This window comes from Trachypithecus francoisi, unplaced genomic scaffold (assembly GCF_009764315.1).
Source record: "Trachypithecus francoisi isolate TF-2019V2 unplaced genomic scaffold, Tfra_2.0 Lachesis_group0, whole genome shotgun sequence".
Taxonomy (NCBI): Eukaryota; Metazoa; Chordata; class Mammalia; order Primates; family Cercopithecidae; genus Trachypithecus; species Trachypithecus francoisi.
This window is the reverse complement of record NW_022681453.1, coordinates 96,562,462-96,575,408: the sequence shown is the minus strand read 5'-3', so window position 1 is coordinate 96,575,408 and position 12,947 is coordinate 96,562,462.

Sequence of the window (12,947 nt, the reverse complement as noted above, 5' to 3'; positions counted from 1 at the left end):
TGGTTAGCTAGTATTTTGTTAAGGATTTTGACATCTGTGTTCCTCAAGGTTATTGGTCTGTAGTTTTCTTTTTTTTGGTTATGTCCTTCCTCATTTTGGTATTAGGGTGATGCTGGCTTCATAGAATGAATTAGAGAGGGTTCCTTCTTTCTCTATCTTGTGGAATAGTGTCAAAAGGATTGGTACCAATTTTTCTTCTAATGTCTGATAGAATTCTGCTGTGAATCCATCTGGTCCTGAACTTTGTTTTTGTTGTCAATTTTTTAAATTAGCATTTCAATCTCACCGCTTGTGATTAGTCTGTTCAGGGTATCTAATTCTTCCTGATTTAAACTAGGAGGGTGGTATTTTTTCCAAGAATTTATCCATCTCTTCTAGGTTTTCTAGTTTTGCATAAAGGTGTTTATAGTAGCGTTGAATGATGTTTTGTATTTCAGTGATGTCAGTTGTAATATCTCCTGTTTCATTTCTTAGTGAGGTTATTTGGAGTTTCTCTCTTCTTTTCTTGGTTAACCTTGCTAATGATCTATCAATTTTATTTATCTTTTCAAAGAAAAAGCTTTTTGTTTCATGTATCTTTTGTGATTTTTTTTGTTTCAATTTCTTTTTGTTCTGCTTTGGTCTTGGCTATTTCCTTTCTTCTGTTGGTTTTGGGTTTAGTTTGTTCTTGTTTCTCTAGGTCCTTGAGGTGTGACCTGAGATTGTCTGTTTGTGCTCCTTTAGACTTTTTGACGTAAGCGTTTAGGGTTATGAACTTTTTTCTTAACACCGCCTTTGCTGTATCCCAACAGTTTTGATAGGCTGTGTCATTATTGTCATTCAGTTTGAAGAATTTTTAAATTTCCATCTTAATTTCATTTTTGATCCAATGCTCATTCAGGAGCAGGTTATTTAATTACCATATATTTGCATGGTTTTGAAGGTTCTTTTTGGAGTTGACTTCCAGTTTTATTCCTCTGTGGTCTGAGAGAGTGCTTGATATAATTTCAGTTTTCTTAAATTTATTGAAGCTCATTTTATGGCCTATCATATGGTCTATCTTGGAGAAAGCTTCATGTACTCTTGAATATAATGTGTATTCTGTGATTGTTGGATGAAATGTTCTGTATATATTTGTTAAGTCCATTTGTTCCAAGGTATAGTTTAAATCCATTGTATCTTTGTTGACTTTCTTTCTTGATGACGTGTCTAACGCTGCCAGTGGAGTATTGAAGTCCCCTACTATTACTGTATTGCTGTCTATCTCATTCCTTAGGTCTATTAGTAATTGTTTTATAAATTTGGATGCTCCAGTGTTAGGTGCCTATATGTTTAGGATTGTGATATTTTCCTGTTGGACAAGGTATTTTACCATTATATCCAGTCCCTCTTTGTCTCTTTTAACCACTATTGCTTTAAAGTTTCTTTTGTCTCATATAAGAATAGCTATCCCTGTTTGCTTTTGGTATCCATTTGCATGAAATGCCTTTTTACACGCCTTTAAGTTTATGTGAGTCCTTATGTGTTAGGTGAGTCTCCTGAAGGCAACAGAGAGTTGATTGGTGAGTTCTTATCTATTCTGCAGTTCTGTATCTTTTAAGTGGAGCTTTTATACTATTTACATTCAATGTTCGTATTGAAATGTGAAGTACCATTGCTTTCATCCTGCTCTTTGTTGCCTGTGTACTTTTGTTTTTTGTTTTTGCTCTTTTAACTTCCATTTTTGTTTTATAGATCCTGTGTGATTTATGCTTTGAAGAGTTTCTGTTTGGATGTGTTTCCAGGATTTGTTTCAAGATTTAGAGTTCCTTTTAGCAGTTCTTGTAGTGGTGGCTTGTCAATGGCAAATTCTCTCAGCATTTGTTTGTCTGAAAACGACTGTATCTTTCCTTCATATATGATGCTTAGTTTCACTGATACAAAGTTTGTGGCTGATAATTTTTTTGTTTGAGGAGGCTGATAGGTACCCAAGCCCTTCTAGACTGTAGGATTTCTGCTGAGAAATCTGCTGTTAATCTGATAGGTTTTCCTTTATAGGTTACCTGGTGCTTCTGCCCCACAGCTCTTAAGATTCTTTCTTTCATCTTGACTTTGGACAACATGATGACAATGTGCCTGGGTGAAGATCTTTTTGCCATGTATTTCTCAGGTGTCCTTTGTGCTTCTTGTGTATGGATGTCTAGGTCTTTAGCAAGGCCAGGGAAGTTTTCCTTGATTATTCCCCCAAATAGGTTTTCCAGGCTTTTAGAATTCTCTTCTTCCTCAGGAACACCAATTTTTCTTAGGTTTGGTTGTTTAACATAATCCCAGATGTCTTGGAGGCTTTGTTCATATTTTCTTATTCTTTTGTATTTGTCTTTGTTGGATTGGGTTAGCTTGAAGACCTTGTTTTCAAGCTCTGAATTTCTTTGTTCTACTTGTTCAATTCTATTGCTGAGACTTTCCAGAGCATTTCACATTTCTAAAAGTGTGTTCAAAGTTTTCTGAAGTTTTGATCATTTTTTCATTAAGCTATCTATATCCACAAATATTTCTCACTTCATTTCTTGTATCATGTTTTAGATTTCCTTACATTGGAATTCACCTTTCTCTGGTTCCTCCCTGATTAGCTTAACAATTAACCTCCTGAATTCTTTTTCAGGTAAATCAAGGATTTCTTCTTAGTTTGGATCAATTGCTGGTGAACTAGTGTGATTTTGGGGGTGCTGAAGAACCTTGTTTTGTCATATTACCAGGGTTGGTTTTCTGGTTCCTTCTCATTTGGGCTCTGTCAGAGAGAAAGTCTAGGGCTGAAGGCGGGGTTCAGATTCTTTTGCCCCATTGGGTGTTCCCTTGATGTAGTCCTCTTCTTGTTTTTCTATGGATGTGGCTTCCTGCAAGCCAAACTGCAGTGATTGTTATCTCTCATCTGGATGTAGCCACGCAGTGAGTCTTCTCTGGGCTGGTACTGGGGTTGTCTGCACAGAGTCCTCTAATGTGAACTATCCATGGGTTTCTCAGCCATGGATACCAGCGCCTGTTCCAGTGGAGGTGCCAGAGGGTGTAATGGGCTCCGTGAGGGTCCTAAGCTTTGGTGGTTTAATTGACATTTATTAAAGAAGGTATTTTAGCAGGAAGAATAAATGACTCCGTTGACTTAACTTACGATAGATATCTGAGTCTTTAAAACTCAGAATATGTTCTTGAGAAATTGACTCAGTCAAGTTTGTCAAATAGTGTTTGCCAATCTCACTCTGCTTCTCTTTTCTGTGCTGCAGACTACCAGATAAGTAAGTTCCTATGGGAAACTAAAAATAAATGTTCTTGCATTGGCCTTGGTAAAAAGGAAACTTTTATTCCAGAAGATTCAGTGATTCCTGATTCTTCCAGAAAACAATGCCTGTAATTCTATCTACATTTTATCCACGTAGATGAAGTGTTTTAACCTTACTAAAGTAGAAATGTACAGAGCCCTAAATGTGGGAAGGATAACACATTATATTCCTGCTCAAACGGATCCAGGAGCAGAATCAGAAGAAAACTGAAGTAAGCTTTTCCTGATAAATAAGATATTCTAAATTTATCAGTATTTAGCACTTCTGACACAGAATGAGAAAGTAAAAAACAAATTTTCCCATAGAAATTTTAAAAATTGGAAAATAAAACCTGAATTTAATTTACAAACTTGAATTTCATTTAAAGAAACTTAAACGTTTGGATATTTTTAATACAAGCATTTTCCTGTTGTATAAGTAGTTTTAATTGTAGTTACAGCAGGGTACTAGATTGAAATGGAATTTTAAGGCATGTGGAAAGAACCTTGTTGTAGCCTCCATACATACTCTTCTCTGTCTTTTACAATCACCAGAGTTTGGTTTCTATAATTTAAGTTTTGATTTTTGACAGAACACAAATTTCTCTAGACAGGTTATTTTGAGACTTTATCAATCACATCCTTTTAATTTAATCACATCTGGTTCTAAAGACTTTCTTATTCTCTTGACACCTTTCCAACACCTCTTTCTCATTTCTTCTTTCCACTGCAAAAGTCAGCACATTTTCTCACTGCCTTTAGTGAATCTACCATAATACTCGTTTTGAAACGGACGTGCTTTCCAATAAGATTGATGTATTAAGGAACTCTTTGAGCAAAATACAGATTTTGTGTTTTCTTATGCATGATTTCGTTCATAGTAAATACTAAAAGCATGCAAAAAATTGCATCTAGCTAAATCTAGCCACATAGTAGGCAAAGCACACACATACATCTAAAAAATCTGCAGGTGTCTCTGTCTACCATGTGTGTCATGAGCATATTCATCTACATATGATGTTACAACTTTCTATCCAATTTCAGATAACCTTCCTTCCACCACCTCACAGTAACTCTTAAGCTGCTAAAACCCTTCTAAAGCCCACTTCTACAAGCAAACTTCAGGTATTTTTCAAGATCGAATGCTGTATTTATTGCAGTATATGCTATATATTGTGCATTTCTTAACTATGTACACATTATATATGTATTTATGTATATATTTTTTATATTTTATGTATTTCTGGGGTATTTAATAGTTTTAAAAGTGTAGTAGAGCTTTTATTACATTCATGTGGTTTTGCATTTCTTTCACTTTTTTTGTTTTAATGTATCATTGACAATTTTTAACTCTTGTGTCCTTAACTCCATTTCTGTATAAGTATATGAAATTACTGCATTTTGTATTGTGAGTTAATTTTGGGAATGAAGAATCAGATCATAACAGAACAGATTTAATTTTGTCTTTAGTTTTTTAATCAGATACAAGGTGCCCGCCATTGTATTGAAATTGATAATGGACACACAAATTAATACTTTTAATTGTAGTTATAGATTAAACTGGGATTGTAGAGCACCTTGATATTGTCTCTGAACCTTGATGTAATGTCATGTCTATATTCTTGGTTTTCATACTTTTCAACATTATTTGAAACTGCTGAATGCGTCCTCAAGTTTTTTAACCAACATATTACTGAATATCTTTTATGTATACAGCATTTTTTAAAATTTACATGGGATAGAAAAATTAAGCATATAGTATGCCTGATAGAAAAGGATAAATCAAAGACTTAACCAGTTCTACTGCTGACAGAATCAGTGGCATAAAAGGATATGAATACTGCAGGCTTCCCATCTTCATGTGGATATGAAGATGTACAGAAGATGAAGTATTTAGCGACAGTAACAACACTGACTTACATAGGTTTTGTGTTTTCACTTACTGTTTTCTATGAGACAAGTTTCTTGAGAACAGATTTTTCTCATCATAATTCTTATATGCCTTTGAGTACATATCAAATTACAAGGACTCTACATAGCATTTAATTCTTTCTAACTTATTATGCCCTTGCCCAGCACAGTGACGGCCACAAGTGTTTACTTAATGATGAAATAATCCGTGACGAGCAGGTATTGAAAGACAAAGAAGGAAGAAAAGAATGTCAGTGGGTCACATTAAATTGACAAAGGTTTAGAGAAGTAGGTATTCTGGAATGTTCAGGCAGTAGCTGGAAGAGTGGAGGACAGGAGGCAGTCATGAGTAGAAGTTTTCTCAGTAACAAGTTAATGAATCTATACTTGAAGCTCTCTTTTCTTTTGCCTTTGACACAATTTTTTAAACTCTTTATCAACTTGTTTAACTTTTCCGTTTACTCTTCCAACTGATGGTTTTAGTCATCTTTTTGCATCCTTAAATATAGAAAATGCCTTTTCCCCATACCGATTTGTCCCATTCCCATTTAAATTCCAAAGACCAGTTTAAATGCTGCATTTTCAGTGAAATTTTACTGACTACACCAGCTGGAACTAATCTCTCTCCAAATACAAGGTTCCTGCAGCTTGACAAAATATTAAATTTATTTACCATTAAAGTACTTACAGAAATACTTTTTGCTTGGTGTAATAGTCTGTTTTCACACTGCTCTAAAGAACTGCCAGAGACTGGCTAATTTATAAAGAAAAAGGGTTTAAAGACTCATAGTTCTGCATGACTGGGGAGGCCTCAGGAAACTTACAATCACAGCAGTAGGGGAAGCTGGCATGCCTTACCTAGTGGCAGGCAAGAGAGAGCGTGTGTGAAGCAGGAACTCTTCAACATTAAAAAAAAAAAATCAGATCTCATGAGAACTCACTATCTCAAGAATGGCATGGGGGAAACCACACCCATTAGCCAATCCTCTCCCACCAGGTCCCTCCCTTGAAAAATGAGGATTATAGGGGTTACAATTTGAGATGATATTTGGGTGGAGATGCAGAGTCAAACCATATCATTTTGCTGCAGAAAATATTTTTCCTCAAACACAAGATGGAACTTTATATACTGGTTACAAATTTACTTAATAAATATAAAATCACAAACCTTTTAACATACGTGCTTATGGCTATACATATTTACTATGTCTAACTATTAGAAGAGTTTTCACCTTCCTTATAAAAAGTAAAACTTAACCCTATTTGAATTCATGGATTTCAAAGAAAATTTTATTTGATTTTTCATTGCAAGTGAAAGTCAGTACACAGTGCGTGATTTTGTTCTTGCTGCATTTTTTTTCAGAAATATATATACAGCATTCATAGAGTTTAACTACTTGATTGACCAAGTTTACATCCAAAAGTGTCTGAGTTTGCTAGAGCTTAAACAGTCATTAGGCTAAAGTGGGGGCTGAGTGTTCATACTGACAGATAATTTATTATAGGAAAATTTAAAAATCACATATTTGAATTTCTAATTGATGGCCCAGAACATTCAGACACAGTGGCTTACACCTGTAATTCCAGCAAACTGGGAGGCCGAGGCAGGCAGATCACGAGGTCAAGAGATCAAGACCATCCTGGCTAACATGGTGAAAACTCATCTCTACTAAAAAGTACAAAAAATTAGCTGGGCATGCTGGTGGGAGCCTGTAATCCCAGCTACTCGGGAGACTGAAGCAGGAGAATCTCTTGAACCTGGGAGGCAGAGCAAAATAATAATAATAATAATAATAATAATAATAACAGGAAGATCAGAACTGGAAGGAAAAGGAACATGGCTAGATAAGGAAGAGGTGAGTTTAAAGTGTCCATAACATCCTACTAAGTAAATTATAAAGATTATTAGAAATAAAAGACAGGAGCTCAAGATTCAGGTCCCAAAGACCTTGTCATTTGGATGGTTGAAATAATGTACCTAGGAGGGATCATGTCATTGGTATTCAGAGACATAGCCAGAAGAAACAGGGAAGAATTGAGCTCCTAGAGGTCAGACAATGAAGTAATTACATAATAACAAAATTACACACTTCCGGAGTGAAAAGTTCCACCATTCTGATATGTCTTAACATATTTGAAGGAAGGTTAGGAAAAACTCTGGCTAAGTCATAACACTCGAGCATCCAAGAGATGCGACATTCAGGGCAGTTTCTAAGAGGATAGCAAGCCTGGAGTATAGTAAAATTGCTTTTCTTATCCTCATAATATTTGAAGAAGATAAACTTAGGTCAAAAACAGATTAAATGTAAAAAAGAGCACAACTAAAAATAAAACTTGATAATTGAATGGAGGAAGATAAACACTTTTTTAATTTGATCTGCGCGGGTAAAGATGAGAGATATGTTTGTGTGTATGAGAGTGTACACACACAAACATATACATATATACACATAAGTGTGTATCTCTATCTATGTATGTATTTGTGTGTATACAGTGTGTGTGTATGTAAATGTATATAGAGCACCTATGCGAGTCTTCAGTTGGTTAGAACAACAGTAGGCAGAAGAAGTTTTATGTCTCATTGGTTGCTTCTCTAAATCATTGTTTAGCAAAATTGCCTTATATCTCTCAAAGCAATTATTTTGATTTACTTCTCACTGAATATACTTCTAGTAACATTAAGTAAATATGATAGTTACAATAAAGTAGCTTTTGTACAATTGCTTGGCCACTAAATAGTTGAAGATTATAAAGATAATTACTAGGCTAAACATTCTACTCTTTATAGTTCAGTTTAATAAGTACTTGGCTTATTTTTAAACCTGATGCATTTGCCATTTTCTAGTGGTAATATAAGTTTTAGGCATATCAGAAATACGTATGAGCATGTTCTGTATGTTAAAAAACATACTCTCCTAGAAAAAAAATTATGATAAACTAATTCTAGCTTAAAATGTATGGAATAAAGTAAATTTTAGTTCTGAGTAAATATTTCAAAATGTTCACAATGTCAGAAGATTTAGGTGTTGAGGATTATTATTATTGTTTTACTAAATAAACCACCTATAAATCAAAAGCTTTATTTTCCAATCTTGTTAAGTGAAGCATTTTCCCACTTATTACATTTGCTTACATTACTTGTACTTCTTAGGATTTATGTAGAAATAATTCTAATGAATCTAGAAGCCTTCAATTATAGAATGACTGACGTACTTGTATTTATGAAACAAACCATTACATTATGTGCATGATTGTTAATTTTGCTATGACCTACTTAGATTATATAATTGCAACTCTGATAGTAAGTTTTGAAGTTTAACACAACATCCAATGTAAAGTAATTAAAACACTCATTATCAAAACATTGATGGTTATAATTTTGAGTCACTGGCAAAACTACAAAACCTCAACAATCATATTATTTCTGGCAGTGTCTCATTAACTGTAAACATGACTGAAATCAATAGATTTTATAGAAAAATAGTATGAAGAAACACACTCCGTTATCCTATATAATTCATAGTAGAAAACTATCAGACATATTTTATTACATTTATGCTTACCACTACCAATTGAATTTGTAGTGCTACTATTCTGATAACTGAATTCAACCTTAACATTACAATATTGACTGAACATTGTACAATTTGAGCAAAGGTATTGTAGCATACAAATTTTCTTATCTATAATTGTTCATGTTTATATTTAGTTTTTGACAAGTTGACCTTGAAACAAAAGCAGAGCCGAGAGAAAGAGAGAAAGGGAGAAGAAGAAGAAAAGAAAACCTGCTTCCTTATTTCTGAGCATGCTCAATTGAACACCTATATAACCCTATAGTAATAATACAACCTGTTTCTCATTACTGAGAATTTCATTCATTGCTCCCATAGGTTTGGACAGTATGCTAAGTTTGATAGTAGAAAGCATTCTCCATTTTCCTTACCAGCGATCTTCAAATGATTAACTAATAGTCTCACAATGATTTCCAGATGTTTTTCTCAATACAAGAAGTGCCAACTTATCTTTCACACAGGATGATGTGGGAAATGATATTCTCTTGTAGCTGTAAAATAGAGATCACAGTGGAAAATATTTCCCACCCAGAATCTGAATTTCTTAACAGGGGAAAAGTTGCTCTTAACGGCAGTCTGTTGATTAATTCAATAGATAAATTCAAGTTCAGGTTTGGTACATAGGCAAACTTGTGTCATGGTGGTTTATCGTATTGATTATTTTATTACCCAGGTATTAAGCCTAGTACCCATTAGTTACTTTACCTGATTATCTACCTCCTCCTACCCTTCACACTCTGAAAGGCCCCATTGTGTGTTGTTCCCCTCTATATGTCCATGTGTTCTCATCATTTAGCTCCCACTTACAAGTGAGAACATGTGATATTTGGTTTTTCTGTTCCTGTGTTAGTTTACTAAGGATAATGATCCCCAGCTCCATCCATGTCCCTGCAAAGGACATGATCTTATTCTCTTTTATGGCTCCATCATATTCCATTGTTTGTATTTTCTTTATCCAGTCTATCCTTGATGGGCATTTAGGTTGATTCTATGCCTTTGTAATTGTGAATAGTGCTGCAGTGAACGTATGTGTGCATGTGTTTTTATAATAGAATACTTTATATTCTTTTGGGTATATACCCAGGATTGGGATTGTTGAGTCAAATGTTTTTTCTGTCTTTACTTCTTTGAGGAATCACCACACCATCTTCCACAACAACTGGACTAATTTACACTCCCCCCAACAGTGTATAAGCGTTCCGTTTTCTCCACAACCTCACCAGCACCTGCTATTTTTTAACTTTTTATAACAGCCATTCTGATTGGTGTGAGATGATATCTCACCGTGGTTTTGACTTGAACTTCTCTAATGGTTAACGATTTTGTGCCTTTTTATATGCTTGTTGGCAATGTGTATGTCTTATTTAGAGAAGTGTCTGTTCGTGTCCCATGCCCATTTTCAAATGGTATTGTTTCCTTTTTGCTTGTGAATTTAAGTTTGTTGTACATTCTGGATAGCAGGCCTTTGTCAGATACATAGTTTACAAATATTTTCTTCCATTCTGTAGGTTGTTTGCTTAGTCTGTTGATATCTATTTTTCTGTGCAGAAGTACTTTAGTTTAATTAAGTCCGTTTTGTCTATTTTGTTTTTGTTGCTATTGCCTTAGGAAACTTTGTCATGAAATATTTGCTAAGGTCTATGTCCAGAATTTAGGAGGCTTTGTCATGAAATCCTTGCTAAGGCCTATGTCCAGAATGGCTAAGTTTTCTTCTAGGATTTTTTATAATTTTATGTCTTACATTTAAGTCTTTAATATATTTTGAGTTATTTTTTGGTGAAAGAAAGGGGTCCAGTTGCATTCTAATGCATATAATTAACCAGTTACTCCAGCACTATTTATTGGATATCTAGTCCTTTTCCTCATTGCTTGTTATTACTGGCTTTGTCAAAAATCAGATGATTGTAGAAGTGCAGATTTATTTCTGCGTTCTCTTACTTGTTAGTCTATGTGTCTGTTTTTGTTCCAGTATGCTGTTTTAGTGGTTGTACTAGTATGCTGTTTTGGTTACTGTAGCTTTGTAATACGGTCTGAAGTCAGGTAGCGTGATGTCTTAGGTTTTGTTCTTTTTGCTTAGGATTGCCTTGGCTATTCAGTCTTTTTTTTTGGCTCCATGTGAATTTTAGAATACTTTTTTCTAATCCTGTGAAAAATGATGTTGACAGTTTGATAGGGATAACAATGAATTCATAAATTGCTTTGGGCAGTATAGCCAGTTTAATAATATCAATTGTTCCTATTCATGAGTATGCAATATTTTTCCATTTGTCTGTGTCATCTCTGATTTCTTTCAGCAGTGTTTTGAAATTCTCATTGTAGAAATCTTTTACCTTCCCGAATAGCTGTGTTCTTAGGTATTTCATTGTTTTTGTGGCTATTGTGAATGGGGTTGAATTCTTGATTTGACTCTCAGCTTGGATGTTATTGGTACATAGAAATGGTTCTTCAAAAGAATTAACAAGATTGAGAAACCACTAGCTAGATTAGCAAATATAAAAAAAGAGAGAAGATCTAAATAAACACAATTAGAAATGGCAAAGGGGTTATTACTACCAATCCCACAGAAATACAAAAACTCTCAGAGACTATTATTAACTCTTCTGTGAACACAAACTAGCAAACCTAGAAGAAATGAAAAAATTCCTGAAACATACAACCTCCTAAGATTCAACGAGGAATAAATTGAAATACTGAACAGAAAAATAGTCAGTTCTGAAACTGAATAAGCAGTTAAAAAAAACCTACCAACCAGAAAAATCCCTGGAGCACCTGGATTCACAGGCAAATTCAACCAGATATAGAAGAACTAATAGCAATCCTACTGAAACGATTCCAAAAATCAAGGAAGAGGGACTCCTTCCTAACTCATTCTATGAGGCCAGCATCATTCTGATATCCAGGCCTGGCAGGGGAACAATAAAATATATATATTTTATTACGCAACTAGGTAAGCAGACATTTTTCATTTCTCTCCTTAAGTATATATATATGTGTGTGTGTGTGTGTGTGTGTGTGTGTGTGAGTGTGTGTGTATGAAAAAGAAAATTTGCCTGGTGTGCTGGCTCACACCTGTAATCCCAGCACTTTGGGAGGCTGAAGGGGGTGGATCCCCTGAGGTCAGGAGTTCGAAACCAGCCTGGCCAACGTGGTGAAACCTTGTCTCTACTAAAAATACAAAAATTAGCCAGGCATGGTGGTGGACACCTGTAATCCCAGCTTCTCAGGAGACTGAGGTAGGAGAATCGCTTGAACCCAGGAGGCGGAGATTGCAGTGAGCCGAGATTGGAACATTGCACTCCAGCCTGAGCGACAGAGTGAGACTCCTCTGAAGAAAAAAGAAAAACCCTCAACAAACTATGCATTCCTCAAAATAGCAAGAGCCATTTATGGCAAGCCCATAGGCAACATCATACTGAATGGGCAAAAGCAGAAAGCATTTCCCATGAGAACCAGAATAAGACAAGGATGCCCTCTCACCATTCCTATTTAATACAATACTTGAAGTCCCAAGCAAAGAAATCAGGCAAAAGAAAAAAATAATAGACATCCAAGTATGAAAACAAGAAATCAAAGTACCTCTATTTGCCAACTCTCTGATTCTATACCTAGAAAACCCTATAGTCTCTCCACAAAGGCTCTTAGAACTGATAAATAACTTCATTAAAGTTTCAGGATACAAAATCAATATAAAAAATTGGTAGCATTTCTAAATTCCTGACATACTATTAATAAAAGAAAAATTGGGGGTGCTCAACAAAAACATCAGAGGAATAACAAATAAATATTTGAAAATAATTTGATTTTCTCAAAATAAAGAGTAGACTTTGTAATTAAAAGGCAGTGAGAGTTAGGAGAAAAAAAAATAAAGGAGGAGGTAGAAGATGCAGACTCCAACTTTGAGAATTTAATCTAATTTCTACAATCCCTTCCAGCTGTAAATTATAGTGACTCTTTGTTTAGGTTTATTTATTTATTTATTTATCGGAATTAAGAAGAAATCATTTCAAAGGGACTCCAAAAATTATATGGTTTAATTTAGTCAGGTTTAATTAGTAATGATAGTCAAACCTAATAGTTCAATTCATTGGTTATTTGAGTAACTGTCAAGTCAAATGTTCTCTTATTTTTGTATCTTGTAGCTCTTGCTTTCAAACCCTATTGATGTATTGTGATTGTTGTATCAAAGACCTGAT